The sequence below is a fragment of the Ranitomeya imitator genome, chromosome 1, assembly GCF_032444005.1.
Source record: "Ranitomeya imitator isolate aRanImi1 chromosome 1, aRanImi1.pri, whole genome shotgun sequence".
Classification (NCBI taxonomy): Eukaryota; Metazoa; Chordata; class Amphibia; order Anura; family Dendrobatidae; genus Ranitomeya; species Ranitomeya imitator.
The window spans coordinates 1,048,163,650-1,048,191,387 of NC_091282.1; the positions used below are offsets into that span (position 1 = coordinate 1,048,163,650).

The following is a 27,738-nucleotide window of genomic DNA, read 5'->3' on the forward strand; positions in this document are numbered from 1 at the left end:
TCCCCACCTATCAAGCACAGGGACTATATACCCTTTTTGTATGAAATATTTGTTAATTTCCCTGTAATCTACTTATATTTCATGTTCATTCCCCACCTACCAAGCTCAGGGAATATACAGCTGTTTACATGGACTATGTGTTCATTCCCCTGTATCCACATATAATTATAATAAGGTCTAAGCAGGCAGCACCATGTCACGTGGGTCACATAATGTGGTGTAATAAGTTAGTACACCTCTGCTAGGTCACATGACTCCTGCTGCCTCTGTGCCAGGCTGTGGTCATCCTCCCCTCCCCCACACTACTGGTCACATAGGAGCTGCCTGTTCCGACCACAAGTGAACCAGTGCTGACAAACACAGCTCACACACACAGGGCGGGCACCACTATGCCACATCCGGGTGCCTGACTGCTGTGGTGCCCGGCTGCTCTCTCTATACAGAAAGTTTACTGTCTGCAACCTTCACGGTGCACAAACAAGTGTTCGCCTGCCATCTGCTGGATGACACTGGAAAAGCACCAGAGCCGCCCTGCTTTTATTTGTGGACTGTTCCATCTGGTAAATGGGGGACGATAAAGCATAAATAAAAAACTTTCATCCATTATTAATAACTGTGACAAACAAATACATGTAGTGCTGTTATAAACTAAACACCTCTCTAGCTTTTCTTAAACTATGTTCAAAGCTATTCGCATTGTGTTACGTCTTCCCTAGAAGGCTGTGTGGTCACCCCTATTTTGATGTGGTGGGGTGAGGAGACTGTCATGGTCTCCGCGGAAGCTGCAGCGGCTGCACAGTAAGTTTAGGGGATTGCGGGCGGTGCTGGGAGTTCAGGCTGGTACTGTAGCTGGTCGGTGTGGGGGTGTGGGTTTTTAGGGGCATGGCCGGCTGTAGCGCCCCCATAGGGATATACTATGGTTATTGCCCCAGGAAGATGGCAGTAGTGATTGTGGCATCAGTCACACTGGCACTGCCTGCGGTAGAGCTTTGCGGAGTGTGGAAGTTTCCCAGCATGACTTTATGTGGAGTTTGGGACTTGTAGAGGTCACAGTGCCCCCCATGCAGTCGTGTTGGGCAGCGATGTGGCGCCCTGTGTCGCGGTCATTGTCGCTGTGTAGCCCCCCAGACTGAGACCTGTGACAACCGTACGGTGCGCTGTGAGGCACGATGACCTTTGCTACATCTATAGAATGTAAAATAAGTTGAGAAAACGTATACTGTGACCTACCTACCATGGGTAGTAGGCCGCGCACGCCAAGAAGGGGCCGTGATATTTATTTTAGGCTGATTTCCACTTTGACACATTGTATGTCCGTGGTTGACCCTTCCCCAGAATCGGAGGTGTGGGCCTACACAGACCATCGGCCAATAATCCCCTGAAAAGCAGAGCCCATGATACCACAGGCAGCGACTCGGTGTCGGACTTGGGCGTGTGACCCGTCAGACCATGGCTCTGCAATTACCGCCAGGTTTCCTTTTCTCTGAAGTATTGTGGCGTTTTCAAAAAGAAATAAAAAAAACATGATTTCTAAAGCTGTTAACGAGCTACAAGCTCATTAGGTCTTAGTCATGTGTCTGTTAGTGATGAGCGACCCGTGCTCGGATTGGTGTTATATGAGAATGCTCTGGTGCTAACTGTGATTTTGGCGTGCTTCAAAACATATGTTGGAGTCCTCATGGCTGCATGTCTAATGGCTGTTAGCGACAACACATGCAGGGATGATGGCCTGTTTGTTAGACAATCCCTGCATGTGTTGCAGCTGTCGAATGGCTCGGAAACCTGCAGCCGCAGGGTCTCGAACATACTTTTCGAGCATGACGGAGTCACTCAGCACCAGTGCATGCTCCTATACAGGGCTGTGGAGTCGGTAATCCAAACCTCTGACTCCTAAGTTTCCATGACACCGACTCCACCAAAATGGACTCCGACTTCATGACTCCAACTCCGCAGCCCTGTTCATACAACCCCCGGCAAAAATTATGTAATCACCGGCCTTGGAGAAAGTTCATTCAGTTGTTTAATTTTGTAGAAAAAAACATCAGACATGGCACAAAACTGCAGTCATTTCAAATGGCAACTTTCTGGCTTTAAGAAACATTAAAAGAAATCAAGATCAAAAAAATGTGGTAGTCAGTAATGGTTACTTTTTTTTTTTTTTAACCAAGCATAGGGTAAAAATTATGGAGTCACTCAATTAGGAGGGAAAAAATTATGGAATCACCCTGTAAATTTTCATTCCCAAAACAAACACCTACATCAAATTAGATCTGCTCCTTAGTCTGCATCTAAAAAGGAGTGATCACACCTTAGGCCTCTTTCACATTTCTGTCAGTACGGGGCCATCGCAAACCGTCGGCCTGACGTACCGACGGACGTTGTGCAAGTAGTGCACAACGTGGGCAGCAGATGCAGTTTTTAGACGCATCCGCTGCCCATTATGAGTTCCGGGAAGGAGGGGGCAGAGTTTCGGCCACGTATGCGCGGTCGAAAATGGTGGACCCGTCGCACAAAAAAATGTTACATTGAATGTTTTTTTTGTGACAACGGTCCGCCAATTACTGACGCATCCAGTGCACGACGTATGGAACGTGTGTCCATATGTCGTGGTGTGTCGGTAATACAAGTCTATGTGCAAAAAACGCATCCTGCGGGCAACTTGGCAGGATGTGTTTTTGCACAGAACGACGCATTGCAACGTCTTTAAAAAGACAGATGTGTGAAAGAGTCCTTAGGGAGCTGTTGCACCAAGTGGACTGACATGAATCATGGCTTCAACACGAGAGATGTCAATTGAAACAAAGGAGAGGATTATCAAACTCTTATAAGAGGGTAAATCATCACGCAATGTTGCAAAAGATGTTGGTTGTTCACAGTCAGCTGTGTCTAAAATCTGGACCAAATACAAACAACATGGGAAGGTTGATAAAGGCAAACATACTGGCAGACCAAGGGCGCGCACTAACGACATCATCGAGCCCTCTGACCTCAACATCACAGCCATAGGACCCGGAAGATACAGCGCTGCAGTGGAACGGGGACAGGTGAAAACTATATGAATTAACACATGTGGAATTATATACTTAACAAAAAAGTGTGAAACAACTGAAAATGTTTTATATTCTAGGTTCTTCAAAGTAGCCACCTTTTGTTTTGATGACTGCTTTGCACACTCTTGGCATTCTCTTGATGAGCTTCAAGAGGTAGTCACCGAAAAATGGTTTTCACTTCACAGGTGTGCCCTGTCAGGTTTTAACCCCTTTCTGACATTAGACGTACTATCCCATCGAAGTGGGGTGGGCCCCTATGACCACCGACGGGATAGTACGTCATATGCGATCGGCAGTGCTCACGGGGGGAGCGCAGACGTTCGCGGCCGGGTGTCAGCTGCCTATCGCCGCTGACATCTGGCACTATGTGCCAGGAGCGGTCACGGACCGCCCCCGGTACATTAACCCCCGGCACACTGCGATCAAAGTTGATCGCGATGTGCCGGCGGTACAGGGAAGCATCGCGCAGGGAGGGGGCTCCCTGCGGGCTTCCCTGAGCCCCCCGCAGCAACACGATGTGATCGCGTTGCTGCGAGGGTCTGCTCACCTCCCTCCCTGCTCCAGGCCCGGATCCAAGATGGCCGCGGATCCGGGTACTGCAGGGAGGGAGGTGGCTTCACAGAGCCTGCTCAGAGCAGGCACTGTGAAGCCTGCAGTGCTGCATGTCAGATCGGTGATCTGACAGAGTGCTGTGCAAACTGTCAGATCATCGATCTGTGATGTCCCCCCCCGGGACAAAATAAAAAAGTTTAAAAAATTTTTTCCAAATGTGTAAAAAAAAATAAAAAAAATATTCCTAAATAATGAAAAAAAATAAAAAAATATTATTCCCATAAATACATTTCTTCATCTAAATAAAAAAAAACAAACAATAAAAGTACACATATTTAGTATCGCCTCGTCCGTAACGACCCGACCTATAAAACTGGCCCACTAGTTAACCCCTTCAGTAAACACCGTAAGAAAAAAAAAACGAGGCAAAAAACAACGCTTTATTATCATACCGCCGAACAAAAAGTGAAATAACATGCGATCAAAAAGACAGATATAAATAACCATGGTGCCGCTGAAAACGTCATCTTGTCCCGCAAAAAACGAGCCGCCATACAGCATCATCAGCAAAAAAATAAAAAAGTTATAGTCCTGAGAATAAAGCGATGCAAAAATAATTATTTTTTCTGTAAAATAGTTTTTATTGTATAAAAGCGCCAAAACATAAAAAAATGCTATAAATGAGGTATCGCTGTAATCGTACTGACCCGAAGAATAAAACTGCTTTATCAATTTTACCAAACGCGGAACGGTATAAACGCCTCCCCCTAATGAAATTCATGAATAGCTGGTTTTTGGTCATTCTTCCTCACAAAAATCGGAATAAAAAGCGATCAAAAAATGTCACGTGCCCGAAAATGTTACCAATAAAAACGTCAACTCGTCCCGCAAAAAACAAGACCTCACATGACTCTGTGGACCAAAATATGGAAAAATTATATCTCTCAAAATGTGGTAACGGAAAAAAATATTTTTTGCAATAAAAAGCATCTTTCAGTGTGTGACGGCTGCTAATCATAAAAATCCGCTAAAAAAACTCGTTATAAAAGTAAATCAAACCCCCCTTCATCACCCCCTTAGTTAGGGAAAAATTAAAAAAATGTATTTATTTCCATTTTCCCATTAGGGTTAGGGTTAGGGCTAGGGTTAGGGCTAGGGTTAAGGTTAGGGTTAGGGCTAGGGTTAGGGTTGGGGCTACAGTTAGGGTTGGGGCTAAAGTTAGGGTTAGGGTTTAGATTACATGTACAGTTGGGAATAGGGTTGGGATTAGGGTTAGGGGTGTGTCAGGGTTAGAGGTGTGGTTAGGGTTACCGTTGGAATTAGGGTTAGGGGTGTGTTTGGATTAGGGTTTCAGTTATAATTGGGGGGTTTCCACTGTTTAGGCACATCAGGGGCTCTCCAAACACGACATGGCGTCCGATCTCAATTCCAGCCAATTCTGCGTTGAAAAAGTAAAACAGTGCTCCTTCCCTTCCGAGCTCTCCCATGTGCCCAAACAGAGGTTTACCCCAACATATGGGGTATCAGCGTACTCAGGACAAATAGGACAACAACTTTTGGGGTCCAATTTCTCCTGTTACCCTTGGGAAAATACAAAACTGGGGGCTAAAAAATAATTTTTGTGGGAAAAAATTTTTGTTTTATTTTTACGGCTCTGCATTATAAACTTCTGTGAAGCCCTTGGTGGGTCAAAGCGCTCACGACACCTCTAGATAAGTTCCTTAGGGGGTCTACTTTCCAAAATGGTGTCAGTTGTGAGGGGTTTCTACTGTTTAGGTACATTAGGGGCTCTGCAAACGCAGTGTGACACCTGCAGACCATTCCATCTAAGTCTGCATTCCAAACGGCGCTCCTTCCCTTCCGAGCTCTCCCATGCGCCCAAACAGTGGTTTACCCCCACATATGGGGTATCAGCGTACTCAGGACAAATTGTACAACAACTTTTGGGGTCCAATTTCTTCTCTTACCCTTGGGAAAATAAAAAATTGGGGGCAAAAAGATAATTTTTGTGAAAAAATATGACTTTTTATTTTTACAGTTCTGCATTATAAACTTCTGTGAAGCACTTGGTGGGTCAAAAGGTACCGTCACACTAGACGATATCGCTAGCGATCCGTGACGTTGCAGCGTCCTCGCTAGCGATATCGTCCAGTGTGACAGGCAGCAGCGATCAGGCCCCTGCTGTGATATCGCTGGTCGGGGAAGAAAGTCCAGAACTTTGTTTCGTCGCTGGATCTCCCGCTGACATCGCTGAATCGGCGTGTGTGACGCCGATTCAGCGATGTCTTCGCTGGTAACCAGGGTAAACATCGGGTTACTAAGCGCAGGGCCGCGCTTAGTAACCCGATGTTTACCCTGGTTACCATCGTTAAAGTAAAAAAAACAACCACTACATACTTACCTACCGCTGTCTGTCCCCGGCGCTGTGCTTCTCTGCTCTGGCTGTGAGCACAGCGGCCGGAAAGCAGAGCGGTGACATCACCGCTCTGCTTTCCGGCTGCCCGGCGCTCACAGCCAGAGCAGAGAAGCACAGCGACGGGGACAGACAGCGGTAGGTAAGTATGTAGTGGTTGTTTTTTTTACTTTAACGATGGTAACCAGGGTAAACATCGGGTTACTAAGCGCGGCCCTGCGCTTAGTAACCCGATGTTTACCCTGGTTACCGGGGACCTCGGGATCGTTGGTCGCTGGAGAGCTGTCTGTATGACAGCTCTCCAGCGACCAAACAGCGACGCTGCAGCGATCCGTATCGTTGTCGGTATCGCTGCAGCGTCGCTTAGTGTGACGGTACCTAAAGTGCTCACCACACCTCTAGGGGGTTTCAATGTTTAGGCACATCAGGGGCTCTCCAAACGCAACATGGTGTCCCATCTCAATTCCAGTCAATTTTGCATTGAAAAGTCAAATGGCGCTCCTTCGCTTCCGAGCGCTGTCATGCGCCCAAACAGTGGTTTACCCCCACATTTGGGGTATCGATGTACTCAGGACAAATTGTACAACAACTTTTGGGGTCCACTTTCTCTTGTTACCCTTGGTAAAATAAAACAAATTGGAGCTGAAGTAAATTTTTTGTGAAAAAAAGTTAAATGTTCATTTTTATTTAAACATTCCAAAAATTCCTGTGAAGCACCAGAAGGGTTAATAAACTTCTTGAATATGGTTTTGAGCACCATGAGGGGTGCAGTTTTTAGAATGGTGTCACACTTGGGTATTTTCTATCATATAGACCCCTCAAAATGACTTCAAATGAGATGTGGTCCCTAAAAAAAAAAAATGGTGTTGTAAAAATTAGAAATTGCTGGTCACTTTTAACCCTTATAACTCCCTTACAAAAAAAAATTTTGGTTCCAAAATTGTGCTGATGTAAAGTAGACATGTGAGAAATGTTATTTTGTATTTTGTAATTTTCATAATTTTCGCCAAATTTCTGTTTTTTTCACAAATAAACGCAGGTACTATCAAAGAATTTTTACCACTATCATGAAGTACAATATGTCACGAGAAAACAATGTCAGAATCACTAGGATCCGTTGAAGCGTTCCAGAGTTATAACCTCACAAAGGGACAGTGGTCAGAATTGTAAAAATTAGCCCGGTCATTAACGTGCAAACCACCCTTGGGGGTAAAGGGGTTAATAAGTGGGATTTCTTGCCTTATAAATGGTGTTGGGACCATCAGAAGTCTGGTGGCTACACAGCTGATAGTCCTACTGAATAGACTGTTTACAATTTGTATTAGGCAAAAAAAAGTAGCTAAGTAAATAAAAACGAGTGGCCATCATTACTTTAACCCCTTTGTGACAGAGCCAATTTGGTACTTAATGACCAGGCCAATTTTTGCAATTCTGACCACTGTCACTTTATGAGGTTATAACTCTGGAACGCTTCAACGGATCCCGCTGATTCTGAGATTGTTTTTTCGTGACATATTGTACTTCATGTTAGTGGTTACATTTCTTCGATATTACTTGCGATTATTTATGGAAAAAACGGAAATATGGCGAAAATTTTTAAAATATTGCAATTTTCAAACTTTGTATTTTTATGCCCTTAAATCAGAGAGATATGTCACGAAAAATAGTTAATAAATAACATTTCCCACATGTCTACTTTACATCAGCACAATTTTGGAAACAAAATTTTTTTTTGTTAGGGAGTTATAAGGGTTAAAAGTTGACCAGCAATTTCTCATTTTTACAACACCATTTTTTTTTAGGGACCACATCACATTTGAAGTCATTTTAAGGGGTCTATATGATAGAAAATAATGAAGTGTGACACCATTCTAAAAACTACACCCCTCAAGGTTCTCAAAACCACATTCAAGAAGTTTATTAACCCTTTACGTGCTTCACAGGAACTGAAACAATGTGGAAGGAAAAAATGAACATTTAACTTTTTTTTGCAAACATCTTAATTCAGAACCATTTTTTTTATTTTCACAAGTGTAAAAACAGAAATGTAACCATACATTTTGTTATGCAATTTCTCCTGAATAAGCCAATACCCCATATGTGGGGGTAAACCACTGTTTGGGCGCACCGCAGAACTTAGAAGTGAAGGAGCGCCGTTTGACTTTTTCAATGCAGAATTGGCTGGAATTGAGATCGGACGCCATGTCGCGTTTAGAGAGCCCCTGATGTGCCTAAACAGTGGAAACTCCCCACAAGTGACACCATTTTGGAAACTAGACCCCTTAAGGAACATATCTAGATGTGTGGTGAGCACTTTGAACCCCCATGTGCTTCACAGAAGTTTATAATGTAGAGCCGTGAAAAAAAAAAATCGCATTTTTTCTACAAAAATGATCTTTTTGCCCACAAATTTTTATTTTCACAAGGGTAACAGGAGAAATTAGACCACTAAAGTTGTTGTGCGATTTCTCCTGAATACGTCGATACCCAATATGTGGGGGTAAACCACTGTTTGGGCGCACCGCAGAGCTTGGAAGAGAAAGAGTGCCGTTTTACTTTTTCAATGTAGAATTGGCTAGAATTGAGATCGGACGCCATGTCGCATTTGGAGAGCCTCTGATGTGCCTAAACAGTAGAAATCCCCCACAAGTGACCCCATTTTGGAAACTAGACCCCCCATGGAACTTATCTAGATGTGTGGTGAGAACCTTGAATGCCCAAGTGCTTCACAGAAGTTTATAATGCAGAGCCGTGAAAATAAAAAATATTTTTTTTTTTCCACAAAAAAGATATTGTAGCCCCCAAGTTTTTATTTTCACAAGGGTAACAAGAGAAATTGGACCCCAAAAGTTGTTGTCCAATTTGTCCTGAGTATGCTGGTACCCTATATGTGGGGGTAAACCACTGTTTGGGCGCACGGCAGAGCTCGGAAGGAAGGAGCGCCGTTTTGGAATGCAGACTTTGATAGAATGGTCTGCGGGTATTATGTTGCGTTTGCAGAGCCCCTGATGTACCTAACCAGTAGAAACTGTTGTCGCAGGTCTCGACCTACTCTTTGATGAGTCCACCGTAGAGATGACATCACGGCACCGGAGAGATAAGACACAACACACCAAGGCTGTATCTGAAGTATCTCTAGTTTTAATAAGCTTACACACACTTTTTATGCATTCTTGGGTTGGAGGCGGATTCTCCATATTATGGGCTAAGCGTCGGAGTGTATTACTCCCTTGCCTCCTAATAGTTTCGCAAACCTATTTTTACACAGTACATTATTCGTTATTTTACCAAGGACATTCCCTGCTACAATTTGCAATAACAGCTAAAATGAAGAATAGTGAATAACAACGTGTTTATCTGACCTATAATAACACTTACACAAAATGGAGGCAAGCAGTATAAAATGGATCCTGCTATAACAAATTCCCCCATTTTATTCACTATTCTTAATAAACTGTACTGGCCGTAGGATTTGTTAGTATATATCATCATCAGCTGTGTGAGTGCAGAATTTCCCAGTACATACAGAGATACACTTAAAAACTATTTTGAACACTATATATGCAAAAAGGATAATCGCAACTATATGCAATAAGCTTTGTAAAATCCCAACTACCCAGCCCCTGATCCCCTTAAACCAATTAGCTGGGTTGAGGAAAGAGAAAGTATCTGACCACCAGCTGTCCTTAGTGCGATCATTATCTTTGTCATATTGGTCTCTGAGTCTTTGAACATCTTCTAACTTTAGCTTCATCTTTATAGTACTATTTGGATCTATATAATGACAGCAAGCGGGTCCAATAACCTGACACATACCACCCTGTGCTGCTGTTAGATAGTCTAATACTATAGTATGCTGGTTGGTTACTATAATGAGTTGATTTTGGACAGCAATGGTGGTATTTAATATATACAATATATCCCAAATTTGGTCATCTAGATAGTCTGTGGCCCTAACCAATTTATCCCACATTTGTGTAATCATAGGGTAAATAAAAATAGAACTGACAATTTTATTGGCTATACCCATCTGTACTATGTGTGGTCTCCCTAAAGGGCGGGGTGAGTTATCTGCAGCTCTTTTATATAACGTATGTTTAGGTATTGCCTGTGTATCTAATTGCTTGTTTGGAATTACAAAGGTGGCCGGAGTCAAGCGACCCAGAGTGCAGGTTCCCGTTACCCCTACTGGTAGCCATTTATATGCATTGTTTCCACATACCCAGAACATACCATCAGGCAAATCCCATAGGGCTGAATGTTGCAGTACCAATTTATGAACTAAGTCTATAAATGCAGACACATTCTGAAACATGCACCAAGGTGTAGACTGTCCTAGAGGACTACAATAACCTACATCAGGATTCCCACAAGTGGGGGTTCCTGGCACATAGCCAGAGGACTCATTACAAGGTATATTACCTGGAACACTAGCACAGATATCTTTAGAACCTTGTAAAAACAGACTAGAAAATTTCCATGACGTATTATGTATCATTCTTTCTAACAGTATTGGTTTGAAAGCATCAGTAGAGTATGAAGTCACATCAAAACTAATTTGCAAACCATATGTTGGAACTTGCCCTAAATCAGTTAGTCCAGTCTTATTCCTAGGTACCCAGGCCCCACCCTTATAGGCCAAATATTGTAGATGTGTACTACTTCCTGAGAGATTACCTTGCCACCAAGGGTATCCCACCCATCCTACAATCGGTATACCGACGGTAGTGTTCCATAACTTAACATTGTTCGTGGCGTTGTTGGCAAGTGTGTCAGAACAAACAGTCCAGGCAAACAGTTCCTCAGGTGACACAGGGATGGCTAGGAAGGGAATACTTGTGGCTGATGTCGGTGAATGCGTACAGATCCAACAGTCTGATAAGGGCTGGGAATTTCTCAACAAGTCCTCTATCAGTTTTCTGTGATGTTGCACAAACTTATTGTTCAAGGATGTTGGAGAATTCAAACTGTCCCATGCGATTACGCATAATATCATGGAAATTGAAACCAGCCAAAACATTGTTTCTTTTATCAGCTATCGGGTTCTTTAACTCGCTTGCAGTGTGATGCGTGGATCCAACTAGGTTTTCCTTCGAGCTTGACAGCTGTGGCTGTGGTCAGGAGCACTTGGTATGGTCCGTCAAATCTTGGTTCCAGGCTCTTCCGGACGTGCCGCTTTATCACTACCCAGTCTCCTGGCTCCAAGGGATGGTATCCAGGAACCTTGTCTGGGTCTGGAAGAGAACTGAAGACAGTTAAATGCACTTTAGCGAGGTGTCCATGTAAGGCCTGTACATAGCTAGTTAAGTCCTGGTACTTGAGCTGCAACTGTTGTGGAAAGAAGCATCCAAGATTGGGGCCCCTGCCAAACAGAATCTCATACGGTGACAGTCCTGTCTTCCTGTTTGGGGTATATCTTACTGAAAACAAAGCCAGAGGAAGGCATTCTGTCCATGGTTTACCAGTCTCTGCCATTGCCTTCTGGATTTTAAGCTTAAGAGTTCCATTTAGTCTCTCCACTTTTCCACTGCTCTGTGGATGGTATGGAGTATGCAATGCTTGACTTACCCCCAGTGCTGCCATTACCTCTGTCATGATCTCTCCAGTAAAATGGGAACCCCGATCGCTTTCAATGACTTCAGGAACTCCATACCTGCATATGATCTCAGCCATCAGTTTCTTCGCCGTTGTCTTAGCCGTAGCTTTGGCAACTGGGTAGGCTTCTGGCCAACCTGAAAATAAATCAATGCAGACCAACACATACTCATACGTCCCTACCCTAGGCAACTGAATATAATCAATCTGCAGTCTCTGGAATGGGTAAAGGGGCCGGGGAGTGTGTTTGGATGGAGTCTTCACTGTCCTACCCTGGTTATGTGTGGCACATATCATGCAGCTCTGTACCTGCCTTTCTGCGCAGGTGGAAAACCCGGGGGCAATCCATTGTTTCTGTAGGGTGTCACACATGGCCGTCTTCGAGTGGTGCACATTCCCGTGCAGAACCTGTGCCATCATTGGGTACAGTGCCTGTGGTAGGCAGACCTTTTCACCCCTCCCCCATAGTCCAGTGATTGTATTAGAGCAGGCTCCTATCTTTTGCCACCTATCTTTCTCCTCCTTACTTGCCTTTTCTTGTAACCGGGCTAAGATGTCTTTTGACACAAGTGGAGATGGTGGGGTGTCCAGGTGACGTACTTTAGAGGCTACAGGACTGCTTGCTGCTTTCTTAGCAGCCTGGTCTGCCAGTGCATTACCCTTCGTCTGTCCATCAGTGCCTTTGGTATGTGCCTTTACCTTTATGATGCCTGCTTGGGTGGGAAGCTGTAGTGCATTCATAAGTTGCTGGACTGCCTCAGCATGTTTAATGGGGTGGCCATTTGCTGTCAGGAAAGCTCTGGCTCTCCAGATAGGCCCATAGACGTGTGCAATGCCAAAGGCATACCTGGAATCAGTGTAGATATTTACAGTCTTACCTTCTGCTAGTTTGCACGCTTCTGTAAGCGCCTTGAGCTCTGCTTCTTGTGCAGACATATGAGCTGGCATTGACTCTGCCTTGATTACCTCATGTTCTGAGACCACAGCATATCCGGTACACAAGCGTCCTTGGTCATCTTGGTGACGGGATCCATCTACAAAAAGCTCAAAATCAGCATTAGGTATGGGCACACTAGAGACAGTAGGGAAGCCAGCTGTTTCCTGAGACATCAGTTCTAGACAATCATGTGGTTTGGAAACCTGATCTTGTTCCTCTGGATCCATTCTAGAAAGAAAAAGAGTGTCCTTTTCCATGTCACCTCCCCCTCCCCCATTTGGATCCATAGGAACTGGGAGAAGAGTAGCGGGGTTTAGGACAGTGCACCTTTTCAAAGTCACAGTAGGCATGAGAATAGCACACTGAAGTCGCAGCTGTCTAGCCATGGACAGGTGGCTAGGTTGTACTTGGTTAAGGATACTATGTACATCATGTGGGGTATGGACCGTCAGTGGGTGATCCAAAACAATCTCTGAAGACTTGTGTAGCAACAGCTGGACAGACAACACAGCCCGAACACAGGAAGGACTTCCTCTTGCCACTGTATCCAAGCGGCCGCTGTAATAAGCAACAGGTCTCTGTTTGTCTCCATGAAGCTGAGTCAGCACACCCGTAGCATGTCCTGCATTTTCATGAAGAAAGAGGTTAAAGGGAAGGGCATAATTGGGGATGCCCAAAGCTGGAGAGGAAACAATGCATAATTTCAGAGAGTAAAAACAGTCAAGTGCCTCTGGTGTAAGGTAGAAGGGGACAGGTTGCATACAGTCATATAGAGGTTGCATTAAGATGGAGGCAGAACGAATCCATGGACGACAGTAGGAAGTTAGTCCTAGAAACACACGGAGGCCCTGCACATTTCGTGGGGGCTGCATGTCCATAATAGCCTGTTTTCGCTCAGAGGTGAGGTGCTTTTTCCCTGGAGAGAGACAATGTCCTAAAAACACAACAGTACTTAAGCAAAACTGTAATTTTTGTTTGGATACTTTGCACCCCTGTTCATAAAGAAAAAAGAGTAAAGAGATCGTGGCCATCTTACAAAGAGAACGAGAAGGAGCACACAGCAATAGGTCATCAACATACTGAATGAGAACTACTCCTTTAACATGCCAGTCTTGTAGGACTTGTGCCATGCACTGTGAGAAGATAGTAGGAGAATTCTGGGCTCCTTGTGGTAGGACAGTCCAAGTATACTGCTTATTGCGGAAGGTAAAAGCAAAAAGATACTGACAATCTGGGTGCAATGGAACACTGAAAAAGGCATTTGCCAAGTCAATCACTGAAAAACAAATACTATTAACAGGTATGTGTGCCAACAAGGTGTGTGGGTTAGGAACCAAGGGAGCAAGCAGTTCTGTGGCGGCATTGACTGCTCTGAGGTCATGGACCATTCTATAATTCACCGGCTCCCCAGGCCTAACCTTCTTCTTTACTGGATACAGGGGAGTGTTGCAAACGGACTGTGTAGGCACAACAGCCCCTGATTCCAGCAATTTTTGTAACTGTGCGTCTATTGCAGCCTCCTGAGCAGCACTCAGAGGGTACTGACGCAATAGGGGCGGTGCTGCCCCTGGTTTCAATTTGACTATTATGGGAGGAACTTTGAGTTTTTCCACATCAGTTTTGTCTTTTGCCCACAGATCAGTGGGGAGTTGATCCAGGGCAGGTGCAGTGGGAGGATCACTTTCTGCAGTACTTGCAGCTGCATTCAGGGCCATGATCTTGCAGAGGGTACTGGGTTTAAGTTGAGGGGTCATAGTCACTGTTCCGTCATCATGGTAAGTAATAACTGCCTGTAGTTTCCGTAAAACGTCAGCACCTAGCAAATTACATTGTCCCCTGGGGGCTACCATTAACTGAGTCAGAATGGTCTTCCCACAAATGGAGAGGGGGATGGGTTCTGTCAGTCCCAAGGTCTGGGTCGGTGCATTGAAAGGTGTGGCCATGACAAAGTCAGTGGTGTCACGGAAGGGTAATGGACAGTCTGAAAGCGTGATAACTGAGTTGTCAGCTCCTGTGTCAACCTGAAAGTCTGCTGTAGTTCCTCCTGGCAGGCTCACCTGTACTGTACAATCGGGGGTGGGAGGTAGAGTGACTAGAGGACACAGTTGCAGGCTGCCAATTACCTATTCGTCGGTCTGGGGGGTAGCAGGGGTGGGAACCTTATCTGGGTATGGGTTTGTGCGACAATCTTTCCTAAAATGTCCTGGTTTCTTACATCCGTAACACAATCTAGGACCCGTAGTGGGTCCTCCACGTCCTCCACTTCTCTGTGAGGGTCCACTCCTCTGAAAGTGAACCTTAGTCTTTTGCTTCTGCGAGTCCAAACTGACTCCATGTGCAATCTTAGCAAGATCGCCTGGGGGGCAGGATCTCCAATCTGGTCTACTTGCCATCACCTTCTCTCTCACATACTTATCAATCCCTTGCATATATGCATGACTTAACAAACGTGTCGCAGTTCTATCATCTTCACCATAACGCATATCAGACCATCGTTGTTGCAACCTGTAGAAATAATCAATGGGAAGCTCCTTCGGGTCCTGTACACAGTCTTCCAAATGCACCGATACTTCCTCCTGTCTAATCTTACAGGCTTTTTCTAGTGCCTCAACAAAGTCAGACCCTGACCTGGCATTGTTAGGTTCTCCGCCTTGGGGACCATTTCCCCCTGGGTACATTTTAAATGTTTCAGCTGTCAGTCGGGTAGAAGGTGCTTCCCCCAGGGCTGAACGCACTAACTGTTGCATATCCTGTCTGGTTGCCTGGTAAGTGTGCTGTATCACCCCACACTGTCTGGCAAAAGTCATAGGTCGTTGGTTAATGTCTGGCAGCTGTGCAGTCAAAGACATCTGTTCTGTGGGAGACCATGGCTGATACCTACTAGCAACATGGTAAGTCGGAGGTCCACTGTCAGCTGCACCGTCCTCTACTTTGGATCGTGTACCACTTGAGACTACTGTCTGTTTCATGGGAAACAGCTTGGGAATACTTGGACACAACGTGTGGGAACTGCTTGGCCGGGGACTGCCGCAACTTACACAATAATCAGCAGTTGGTGGGTTCTGTTGACCACAATGTGGGCAAATCCATTGTTCTGGTCCTGCCTGGTTTTCTGTGGGGACATAACTTGGGGGCACTAGTGGGGGTGGAGCACATGGAGGTAAACTGGGAACAATAGCAGCTTTACAGTTCCCATCTAGACATCGGTATACAAGATTATTACCTCGGGTGAATTTTTCCACTCCCTGCTCTTCATAGTGTCGGGAAGCGTCTGCCCACATTCTAGCTTGCTTCAAGAGTTTCTTATCTTTAAGCCACCCTGTGTGGGTTTTCATGAAGTCATACCATTTACCTGAATCTAATTCCCCTGAGGGGTGGAAGCCTCCTGCCTTCAAGAGCACACTAACCTGCTTCTGGGATTCTTTCCCTTCTTTTCTCTGGACTAATTCTCTAGCACTATGGAACCCTGTACTCTTTTGGTTCCCCATTCTATTGCTAGTATACGTGTAGGCTGAAAACTATCAGACGGACCTTTCCTCCTCACCTAGAGTAGGCTATGTCCTCCTGCCTTAGTCCTAAACTATAGGTTTACTGTGCTCACAGGTTACTGTATTAGCTTGCTTCCAAGATTGATAACACAGGTATATGAACAGACAAACAACAAACACTCCACAAGCACACCACACAAAGATCATGGGGTCAATCATTTTAGTCTAACAGTGGAGTCATCAGTAACCACACAATGAGGGTCAATATCTGGGTTCAAGGGTACCTGAGCCGAGCAAGCCCGTGATTTTTCCTGATCCTGGTCGACTAGAAGAAGGGGAGAACCCGTCCACAAGTGGAATGACGTAGGCAGAATATAATCAGTATTCTCACCCCAGCGCTGTGTGATGCCACTAGTCCCGGGAAGTCCCCTGGTCCATTACTGGAGTCGGCCGGGTCTCAGATGAAGCACTCAGGTCCCTGTTCGGGCACCAGAATTGTTGTCGCAGGTCTCGACCTACTCTTTGATGAGTCCACCGTAGAGATGACGTTCACGGCACCGGAGAGATAAGACACAACACACCAAGGCTGTATCTGAAGTATCTCTAGTTTTAATAAGCTTACACACACTTTTTATGCATTCTTGTGTTGGAGGCGGATTCTCCATATTATGGGCTAAGCGTCGGAGTGTATTACTCCCTTGCCTCCTAATAGTTTCGCAAACCTATTTTTACACAGTACATTATTCGTTATTTTACCAAGGACATTCCCTGCTACAATTTGCAATAACAGCTAAAATGAAGAATAGTGAATAACAACGTGTTTATCTGACCTATAATAACACTTACACAAAATGGAGGCAAGCAGTATAAAATGGATCCTGCTATAACAAATTCCTCCACAAGTGACCCCATTTTGGAAACTAGACCCCCCAAGGAACTTATCTAGATGTGTGGTGAGAACTTTGAATGCCCAAGTGCTTCACAGAAGTTTAGAATGCAGAGTCGTGAAAATAAAAAATATTTTTTTTTTCCACAAAAAAGATATTGTAGCCCCCAAGTTTTTATTTTCACAAGGGTAACAGGAGAAATTGGACTGCAATAGTTGTTGTCCAATTTATCCCGAGTACGCTGATGCGCCATATGTGGGGGTAAACCACTGTTTGGGTGCACGGCAGAGCTCGGAAGGGAAGGAGCGCCTTTTTGGAATGCAGACTTTGATAGAATGGTCTGTGGGCATTATGTTGCGATTGCAGAGCCCCTGATGTGCCTAAACTGTAGTAACCCCCCACAAGTGACCCCATTTTGGAAACTAGACCCCCAAGGAACTTATCTAGATGTGTGGTGAGAACTTTGAATGCCCAAGTGCTTCACAGAAGTTTAGAATGCAGAGTCGTGAAAATAAAAAATATTTTTTTTTTCACAAAAAAGATATTGTAGCCCCCAAGTTTTTATTTTCACAAGGGTAACAAGAGAAATTGAACCCCAGAAGTTGTCCAATTTATCACGAGTACGCTGATGCCCCATATGTGGGGGTAACCCACTGTTTGGGCGCACGGCAGAGCTCAGAAGGGAGGGAGCACCATTTGACTTTTTGAGCGCAAAATTGGCTGTCGTGTTTGGAGACCCCCTGATGTACCTAAACAGTGGAAACCCCCCAATTCTAGCTCCAACCCTAACCCCAACACACCCCTAACCCTAATCCCAACCTGATCCATAATCCTAATCACTAACCCTAACCATAATCACAACCCTTACCCCCAAAACAACCCTAATGTCAACCCTAACCATAACCCTAATCAAAACCCTAAATCCAACACACCCCTAATCCTAATCTCAACCCTAACCTCAAACCTAACCCTAATCCCAATACACCCCTAATCACAACCCTAACCCTAATCACAACCCTAACCTTAACCCTAATCCCAAACCTAACCCTAATCCCAAGCGTAACCCTAATGCCAACCCTAACCCTAATACCAACCCTAATCCAAACCCTAACCCTAATCCCAGCTCTAACCCTAACTTTAGCTCCAACCCTAGCCCTAACTTTAGCCCCAACCCTAACCCTAGCCCTAAGGCTACTTTCACACTTGCGTCGTTTGGCATTCCGTCGCAATCCGTCGTTTTGGACAAGAAACGGATCCTGCAAATGTGCCCGCAGGATGCGTTTTTTGCCCATAGACTTGTATTGCCGACGGATCGTGACGGATGGCCACACGTCGCGTCCGTCGTGCACTGGATCAGTTGTGTTTTGGCGGACCGTCGGCACAAAAAAACGTTCAATGAAACTTTTTTTGTACGTCGCATCCGCCATTTCTGACCGCGCATGCGTGGCCATAACTCCGCCCCCTCCTCCCCAGGACATAGATTGGGCAGCGGATGCGTTGAAAAACTACAGCTGCTGCCCACGTTGTGCACAATTTTCACAACGTGCGTCGGTATGTCGGGCCGACGCATTGCAACGGCCCCGTACCGACGTAAGTGTGAAAGAAGCCTAACCCTAAATTTAGCCCCAACCCTAACCCTAAATTTAGCCCCAACCCTAACCCTAAATGTAGCCCCAACCCTAGCCCTAACCCTAGCCCTAACCCTACCCCTAACCCTAACCCTAATTTTAGCCCCAACTGCTGTTTTCCTGCCGGCCGGCAGATGGAGACAGATGGCGGGCGCACTGCGCATGCGCCCGCCATTTTCTTCTGCCGGCGGCCAGGAGGAGCAGCAAGAGGATCCAGGGACACAGGTGAGTATGCTAGGGTCCCCGAATCCCCCTATTTCTCTGTCCTCTGATGTGCGATCACATCAGAGGACAGAGAATTACACTTAACTTTTTTTTTTTTTTGCGGTCGCCGGTAAACAGTTAATTACCGGCGATCGCAAAACGGGGGTCGGTAAAACCGACCCCGATCATGCTCTTTGGGGTCTCGGCTACCCCCGGCAGCCGAGACCCCAAAGATTCTCGCGGGGCCGGCCGGCGGGCGCACTGCGCATGCGCCCGCCATTTTGAAGATGGCGGCGCCCACCGGGAGACACGAGGAGCATCGGGGGAGATAGGTGAGTATTGGGGGGCCACCTGGGACCCCTTTTCTCTGTCCTCCGATGTGCGATCACATCGGAGGACAGAGAAATTCAAAAGAGATCGCGTTTTTTTTGTTTTTTTTGCGATCGCCGGTAAACGGTTAATTACCGGCGATCGCAAATGCGGGGTGGGTTAAAACCCCCCCGAATCATGTTCTCTGGGGTCTCGGCTACCCCCGGCAGTCGAGACCCCGGAGAAAATCAGACTCTGGGGGGCGCTATTCACTTTTTCCACAGCGCCGTTAATTAACGGCGCTGTGGTTTAAGTACCCTTAGCGGCCGCCATTAAAAGGCGTATCGGCGGTCGCTAAGGGGTTAAGAAATGAAGGTCAGTCCGTCTGAAAAATTGGGAAAACTTTGAAAGTGTCCCCGAGTGCAGTTGCAAAAACCGCTACAAAGAAACTGGTTCACATGAGGACCGCCCCAGGAAAAAAAGACCAAGAGTCACTTCTGCTTCTGAGGATAAGTTTATACCAGTCACCAGCCTCAGAAATCACAGGTTAGCAGCAGCTCAGATTAGAGACCAGGCCAATGCCACACAGAGTTCTAGCAGCAGACACATCGCTACAACAACTGTTAGGGCTTGTTTTCACTTGCGAGGAACACGTCCGTGTCTCGCATGTGGAAACGAAGCTCTGGTGCGGAGCGTGCGGCCGCATAGGAACACATGGAGCTGCATGCTCCGCTCCGGAGTGCCGGTGCCAGAGCTTCGTTTCCATATGCGAGACACGGACGTGTTCCTCGCAAGTGAAAACAAGCCCTTAAGAGGAGACTGTGCAGCAGGCCTTCATTGTAAAATAGCTGCTAGGAAACCACAGCTAAGGACAGGCAACAAGCAGAAGAGACTTGTTTGGGCTAAAGAACACAAGGAATGGAAATTAGACCAGTGGAAATCTGTGCTTTGATGTGATGACTCCAAATTTGAGATCTTTGGTTCCAACCACCGTGTCTTTGTGCGACGCAGAAAAGGTGAACGGATGGACTCTACATGCCTGGTTCCCACTGTGAAGCATGGAGGAGGAGGTGTGATGGTGTGGGGGTGCTTTGCTGGTGACACTGTTGGGGATTTATTCAAAATTGAAGGCATATTGAACCAGCATGGCTACCACAGCATCTTGCAGCGGCATGCTATTCCATCCGATTTGAGTTTAGTTGGACCATCATTTATTTTTCAACAGGACAATGACCCCAAACACACCTCCAGGCTGTGTAAGGGCTATTTGACCAAGAAGGAGAGTGATGGGGTGCTACGCCAGATGACCTGGCCTCCACAGTCACCAGACGTGAACCCAATCAAGATGGTTTGGGGTGAGCTGGACCGCAGAGTGAAGGCAAAAGGGCCAACAAGTGCTAAGCATCTCTGGGAACTCCTTCAAGATTGTTGGAAGACCATTCCCGGTGACTACCTCTTGAAGCTCATCTAGAGAATGCCAAGAGTGTGCAAAGCAGTCATCAAAGCAAAAGTTGGCTACTTTGAAGAACCTAGAATATAAGACATATTTTCAGCTGTTTCACACTTTTTTGTTAAGTATATAATTCCACATGTGTTAATTCATAGTTTTGGTGCCTTCAGTGTTAATGTACAATTTTCATAGTCATGAAAATAAAGAAAAATCTTTAAATGAGGTGTTTCCAAGCTTTTGGTCTGTACTGTATATACTGATACAGAGAAGTGCTGTAAAACCTCATGTTAGAGTTGCATTAATAATAATAATAATTTTTATTTATTGTATGTCATATGGATGTTCCGAGGAAAAAAATCGCACTGAAATCGCATGACACTGGCATAGCACTCGTCCGTTTTTTCTGTCCGGAAGTCGGACCTTTTTTTTCTCGCGAATGGGTATGAGCCCTAAGTGTGACTCCAGCCTTAAAAACAGATGCTGACCGTGTAACACAGCCGGCATTTGCCATGTGTGAAGTGGGTATCTGATCATGTGAATACTGCTTACTAGGGTCGAGCGAAACGGATCGTTCATTTTCAAAAGCCGCCGACTTTTGGAAAAGTCGGGTTTCATGAAACCCGACCCGATCCCTAGAGAGAACCCGAGAGAGAGAGAGAGAGAGAGAGAAGAAAAAAAAAAAAAAATTCCCATTGGGTTTCGTGTTTCGGTCGATCCTCGACTTTTCGCCATAATCGGCCGATTTCACTCGACTCGACTTTTGAGATAGTCGGGTTTCGCGAAACCCGGCTCGACCCTAAAAAAGTCTAGGTCGCTCAACCCTACTGCTTACATGTGGACCTCAGGGTGGATATACAGTTATCACCGGTATGCACCAAGGCGTTAAAAAGATTGTCTGAGAATTAAAAAAATAAATGAAAAAGGAAAGATTTCTAATGACATTTTCTTTCTTTTTATTCCTGGTGATTCCATTTAAGTGTTTCCTATGTTAGTTTACAAGTGGAGCACTTTGATCTGGCAGATGGAGCTGTATAGTGAGGGAAACTTTGCCCTTTACTTACCATAGCTTGAGGGAGAAAAAAAACTCAGCCCTGTAAATGTACAGCTAAGTGTATCTAGGAAAGGCCTGGAAGTATGCAGTATATTACTGCCAAATAATTTACTTTTCAAAGATTACTTTTTGGGCATATTAACACTTCCAAGAATGTCTCATTGTCAGTTACCGGAGGGATCATGTGTTATCAACTGTTAGGGTATGTTCACAAAATGCTTTTATTGCAGAGTTTTTTTTTTTCTCTGCATAGGGAAAAAAAAGCTGTGCTAGCAGGTAAAATGCTGCTTGCATTATATGTGTTTTTTTTCACACCAACTCAAAATGCAAGGGAAAAAAACACACTGCATGAATGAGATTTTAGAAATGTAATTTGCTGCTACTGTTAAATACCGCATTGTGAACAAGATCCAGTAAAGGTCACCATAGAAGAAGGGTACGCCCACATGGGACACAGATGCAACAAAAGAAACAAATTGAATTTTTGGCCAGAATGACCATCATTATGTATGGAGACATAACGGTTGGACGCTGCATGCTTGTGCAGCATCCAATCCGCAGCGTTTAGCTGTTACAGCATAGTGGAAGAAATCCCATGTTCACTATGTGTCCAGAGACATCCGCGGATCAGCTGCATAGACTTACGTGTGTCTTTCCAGACTGCAGCATGTCTATCTTGCGGAGACGTGAGCCTCCGCAATATAAATTTCACCCGTACAATTTATTGGGTTCGTTGAATCCACGCGGTTCAATGAACATTTGCAGATTCACCTGCGTTCAATAGCCGGCAGCGGTTTGGACGCAGCGGACATGTGCTACTCCCAAAGCGCTGCCAATTACTGAACTTCTGCACATACTCTGAGGGTTGTATGTGAAACAACCACTATCATAGCCTAGTTGACAACCGCTGCAACGTCTACAGAGTTGTATATAAGGCTAGGTTCACATTGCGTTAATGGGTTAACGCTAACAGACTGCGTTGCATGGCGAAATTGTTGCAATTAATGCCATGCAACGGGTCCGTTAGCGCACCCATTGACGGCAATGTGAATCTGATCTGTAGCGCATCGCTAGCGCATGCCATTTTCGGCACGCGCTAGCGATGTGCCGTTACTTTCTGACAAACCTCGCTAGCGCAGATCGGGGATTTGTGCTAGCGGGATCGGCGAACGCGATCCCTATAGATACATTGCGTTAGCGCAATCCGCTAGCGCTATGCGCTTAACGGATTGCCCTAACACAATGTGAACCTAGCCTAATAGAATAAATAGATGCTGTTTTTGAGATATACGAGGAGAGTTCATTAAAGATTTCCCCTGACCCACTTCCTGTGGACTGAGCAATGAAACTTGGCACAGTTGTTAGTCCTTCTCTACATAGGTGCCATCTAAGGACACACACTTCTCCCATCTCTTTAATCAACTGTAAACACCTCACTTTGTAGAAGTCGACAGGTTGCTCCAAAAGCCACGTTGTGACTTCAAAAAGCAGAGTCTCATCATCTGGAAAATGCTTGCCCTTCAAAAATAACTTCATGGTTGGGAAAAGGTGGCAGCTCAATGGTGCGAGGTCGGGTGAATAAGGGGGATGCGGTAGAATTTCAAAGCCACAGAAGTATGCTTCCATTTGGGCAACATGTGAGTTGTGAACTGGTGCATTGTCTTGCAGAATGCAGACACCTTTGGTGAGCTTGCCACATCTCTTGGTTTTGATGGCCTCCCGCAATTTCTGCAGCAGTGAAGCATAGTATGCCCCAGTGATCATGGTACCCTTTGCTATGAAATCCATCAACACTACTCCATGCTGGTCCCAAAATGCTTTGAGCATGACCTTGCCTGCCGAGGGTTGGGCATGTGCCTTCTTTGGAGGCGGCGAGTCATGATACCTCCATTGTATAGACTGAACTTTAATCTCAGGATCATAGTGATGGACCCAGCTTTCATCCTGTGTGATCAGTCTGTTGAAAAGACTTCCTGTTTTCCATGGCACATCATCAAGAGAACCTGAGAGTATTCAACTCTTCCTGCTCCTGGGAAGGTGTGAGCAGCCAGGGAACTCAACAAGCGGATACCTTATGCATGTGAAGATGGTCTTGGATTATTTTATCCACGGACCCCATAATATACTTGACATTTTGGACTTGGTGGCGAATGGTTACGTGGCGATTTCCAAAAATGGCGACCTCCACTTTCTGGATGGTGTATTTATCAATAGCAGAAGCAGAGTGGGGTCGCCCTGGAATTGGAGCTATTTACACCGAAGTCAGACCACATTTGAATTGACGATGCCAGTTCTTGACTACATCATATGATGGGGAATCATCACCATAAACCTCTTTCATCTCATAGAGTGTCTCCATTGACACGTGACCTATAGAGACTTCTATCATTACACATGTGCAGTTTCAGCGTCCTGTGATAAATAGAAGTGGGTCAGGGAAAATCTTTAATGAATGCCCCTCGTATATGTGTAAAAGCCATGCCACCAGCACCAAGATGAGCTGGGCATTACGTTTATATAGCTTCCCATTACTGGGTGTCCATAGTTGAGTCCTGTTCCTGTCTGACCCTTATTCACGTTGAGGTAATTTTTATCACATGGTAATGTTTTAATACCAGAGAGTAGGACCATCCTGATTGGGTACACCTTGGCGCTAGTGGAATGACTTTAAGCTTATTTTGATTGAAAACAGTGTTTACTAAGTACCCTATATTATTTATATGCACTATTGTTATTTACTTATAGCATATGTTGATTTTGTTTCTATCTTTGACACAGTGGACCATTCCCTATTATTACAGACCCTCTCATCCCTTGGCATCACAGACTTGGCCCTATCCTGGATCTCATCATGCCTAACAGACCGGACATTCAGCGTCTCCCACTCACACACCATCTCCTCACCTCAGCCCCTATCTGTCGGAGTCCCACAAGGTTCAGTCCTTGGGCCCCTGCTCTTCTCCATTTACACCTTTGGCCTGGGACAGCTAATAGAATCTATAAAAGTGTAAACAAAGGTGGCGCAAAGTGTCACCGTTATAAGTAATCCAGCAGCACTACCAACAGACTTCCACTTCTAAGTCTGTGAAAAATGCAAAACGTATAGATATGTATATATGCAATAGTGATATATACCGGTAGGCGCTAGGAAAATAACGGAAAATGATAAAAGCAATAAATAAAATGTTCACACAATAGAAAGAGAAAGAGAAATCTTATTAAAAAGTGTCCCAGTCTCAGTCTTTAACTAAAACAATGGCCGCTGACAGGATGACAATATATTCGTTTGACACAGGCAATAGTAGTTCAGAGCACTCAGCAGTAGTTCCTACCTGTACCATAGGATAAGAAGTCTTGAGCGCTCCCGTTGACAAAAGGTCCTTCAGCGGACATAGAAAGTCTGATCCAGTGGCTGCCCCGGCCGGCGGCAAGCCACACAGCAGCTGGTCTCTAGGAGGAGACGAAGATCCTGAAGAGCCGACGCCGCGTGTGTAAGCGGCAGTGCGTGCCGGCTGTGCGCAGGACCTGGGTGACGTAACGAGTCACGTGACCGTAACCCCCGGTGACCAGACAAGTGAGTACGGAGTGCGAATGGGGCCAAACAACCGACGCGTTTCGGAGACGCCTGTCTCCTTCCTCAGGCGTCTCCGAAACGCGTCAGTTGTTTGGCCCCATTCGCACTCCGTACTCACTTGTCTGGTCACCGGGGGTTACGGTCACGTGACTCGTTACGTCACCCAGGTCCTGCGCACAGCCGGCACGCACTGCCGCTTACACACGCGGCGTCGGCTCTTCAGGATCTTCGTCTCCTCCCGGAGACCAGCTGCTGTGTGGCTTGCCGCCGGCCGGGGCAGCCACTGGATCAGACTTTCTATGTCCGCTGAAGGACCTTTTGTCAACGGGAGCGCTCAAGACTTCTTATCCTATGGTACAGGTAGGAACTACTGCTGAGTGCTCTGAACTACTATTGCCTGTGTCAAACGAATATATTGTCATCCTGTCAGCGGCCATTGTTTTAGTTAAAGACTGAGACTGGGACACTTTTTAATAAGATTTCTCTTTCTATTGTGTGAACATTTTATTTATTGCTTTTATCATTTTCCGTTATTTTCCTAGCGCCTACCGGTATATATCACTATTGCATATATACATATCTATACGTTTAGCTAATAGAATCTCATGGCTTTCAGTATCACCTCTATGCTGATGACACACAGATCTACATCTCTGGACCAGATATCACCTCCCTACTAACCAGAATCCCTCAATGTCTGTCCACTATTTCATCCTTCTTCTCCGCTAGATTTCAGAAACTTAACATGGACAAAACAGAATTCATCATCTTTCCCCCATCTCACGCGCCCTTCCCCCTCCCCCCCCCCAACGAACCTATCCATTACAGTAAATGGCTGCCCACTCTCCCCAGTCCCACAAGCTCGCTGCCTCGGGGTAATCCTTGACGCTGATCTCTCCTTCAAACCACATATCCAAGCCCTTTCCACTTCCTGCCGACTTCAACTCAAAAATATTTCACAAATCCGTACATTCCTCAACCAAGAATCTGCAAAAACCCTAGTCCATACCCTCATCATCTCTCGCTTTGACTACTGCAACCTCCTGCTCTGTGGCCTCCCCTCTAACACTCTCGCACCCCTCCAATCTATTCTAAACTCTGCTGCCCGACTAATCCACCTGTCCCCCCGCTATTCCCCAGCTTCTCCCCTCTGTCAATCCCTTCACTGGCTCCCCATTGCCCAGAGACTCCACTACAAAACCCTAACCATGACGTACAAAGCCATCCACAACCTGTCTCCTCCATACATCTGTGACCTCGTCTCCCGGTACTTACCTATACGCAACCTCCGATCCTCACAAGACCTCCTTCTCTACTCCCCTCTTATCTCCTCTTCCCACAATCGTATACAAGACTTCTCTCGCGTATCACCCCTACTCTGGAACCCTCTACCACAACACATCAGACTCTCGCCTACCATCGAAACCTTCAAAAAGAACCTGAAGACCCACCTCTTCTGACAAGCCTAAAACCTGCAGTAACCACCGACCAAACCGCTGCATGACCAGCTCTATCCTCACCTACTGTATTCTCAGGGTCCTCACTCCTCCTGTACCAGTTATGACTTGTATTGTTTAACCCCTTAGTGACAGAGCCAATTTGGTACCTAATGACCGAGCCAATTTTTACAATTCTGACCACTGTCACTTTATGAGGTTATAACTCTGGAACGCTTTAATGGATCCCGCTGATTCTGAGATTGTTTTTTCATGACATATTGTACTTCATGTTAGTGGTAACATTTCTTATTATTATATTACTTGCGATTATTTATGAGAAAAAAAAAAAACGAAATATGGCTAAAATGTTTAAAATTTTGCAATTTTCAAAATTTGTATTTTTATGCCCTTAAATCACAGAGATATGTCACGAAAAATAGTTAATAAATAACATTTCCCACATGTCTACTTTACATCAGCACAATTTTGGAAACAAAATTATTTTTGTTAGGGAGTTATAAGGGTTAAAAGTTGACCAGCAATTTCTCATTTTTACAACACTTTTTTTTAGGGACCACATCACATTTGAAGTCATTTTGAGGGGTCTATATGATAGAAAATAATCAAGTGTGACACCATTCTAAAAACTGCATCCCTCAAGGTGCTCAAAACCACATTCAAGAAGTTTATTAACCCTTTACGCGCTTCACAGGAACTGAAACAATGTGGAAGGAAAAAATGAACATTTAACTTTTTTTTTGCAAACATTTTACTTCAGAACCATTTTTTTTATTTTTGCAAGTGTAAAAACAGAAATTTAACCATAAATTTTGTTGGGCAATTTCTCCTGAATACGCCAATACCCCATATGTGGGGGTAAACCACTGTTTGGGCGCACAGCAGAGCTTGGAAGTGAAGGAGTGCCGTTTTACTTTTTCAATGTAGAATTGGCTGCAATTGAGATCGGACCGCCATGTCGCGTTTGGAGAGCCCCTGATGTGCCTAAACAGTGGAAACCCCCCACAAGTGACACCATTTTGGAAACTAGACCCCTTAAGGAACTTATCTAGATGTGTGGTGAGCACTTTAAACCCTCAGGTGTTTCACAGAAGTTTATAACGTGGAGCCGTGAAAATAAAAGATTGCATTATTTCTACAACA

At 45.3% G+C, this 27,738-nt stretch overlaps 1 protein-coding gene across 2 annotated transcripts in view; it reads left to right on the plus strand.

Moving 5' to 3' along the window:
* The first annotated feature begins 736 nt into the window (after positions 1–736).
* LOC138656828 (uncharacterized) overlaps positions 737–27,738 on the plus strand; it is a 249,998-nt gene continuing 222,996 nt past the window's right edge. The window contains exon 1 of one of the 2 annotated variants that reach the window (XM_069744102.1): positions 737–798. The gene's annotated coding sequence lies outside the window, so the exon portion shown is untranslated. The remainder of the gene's footprint in view (positions 799–27,738) is intronic. The other variant, XR_011316976.1, reaches the window with a different exon arrangement.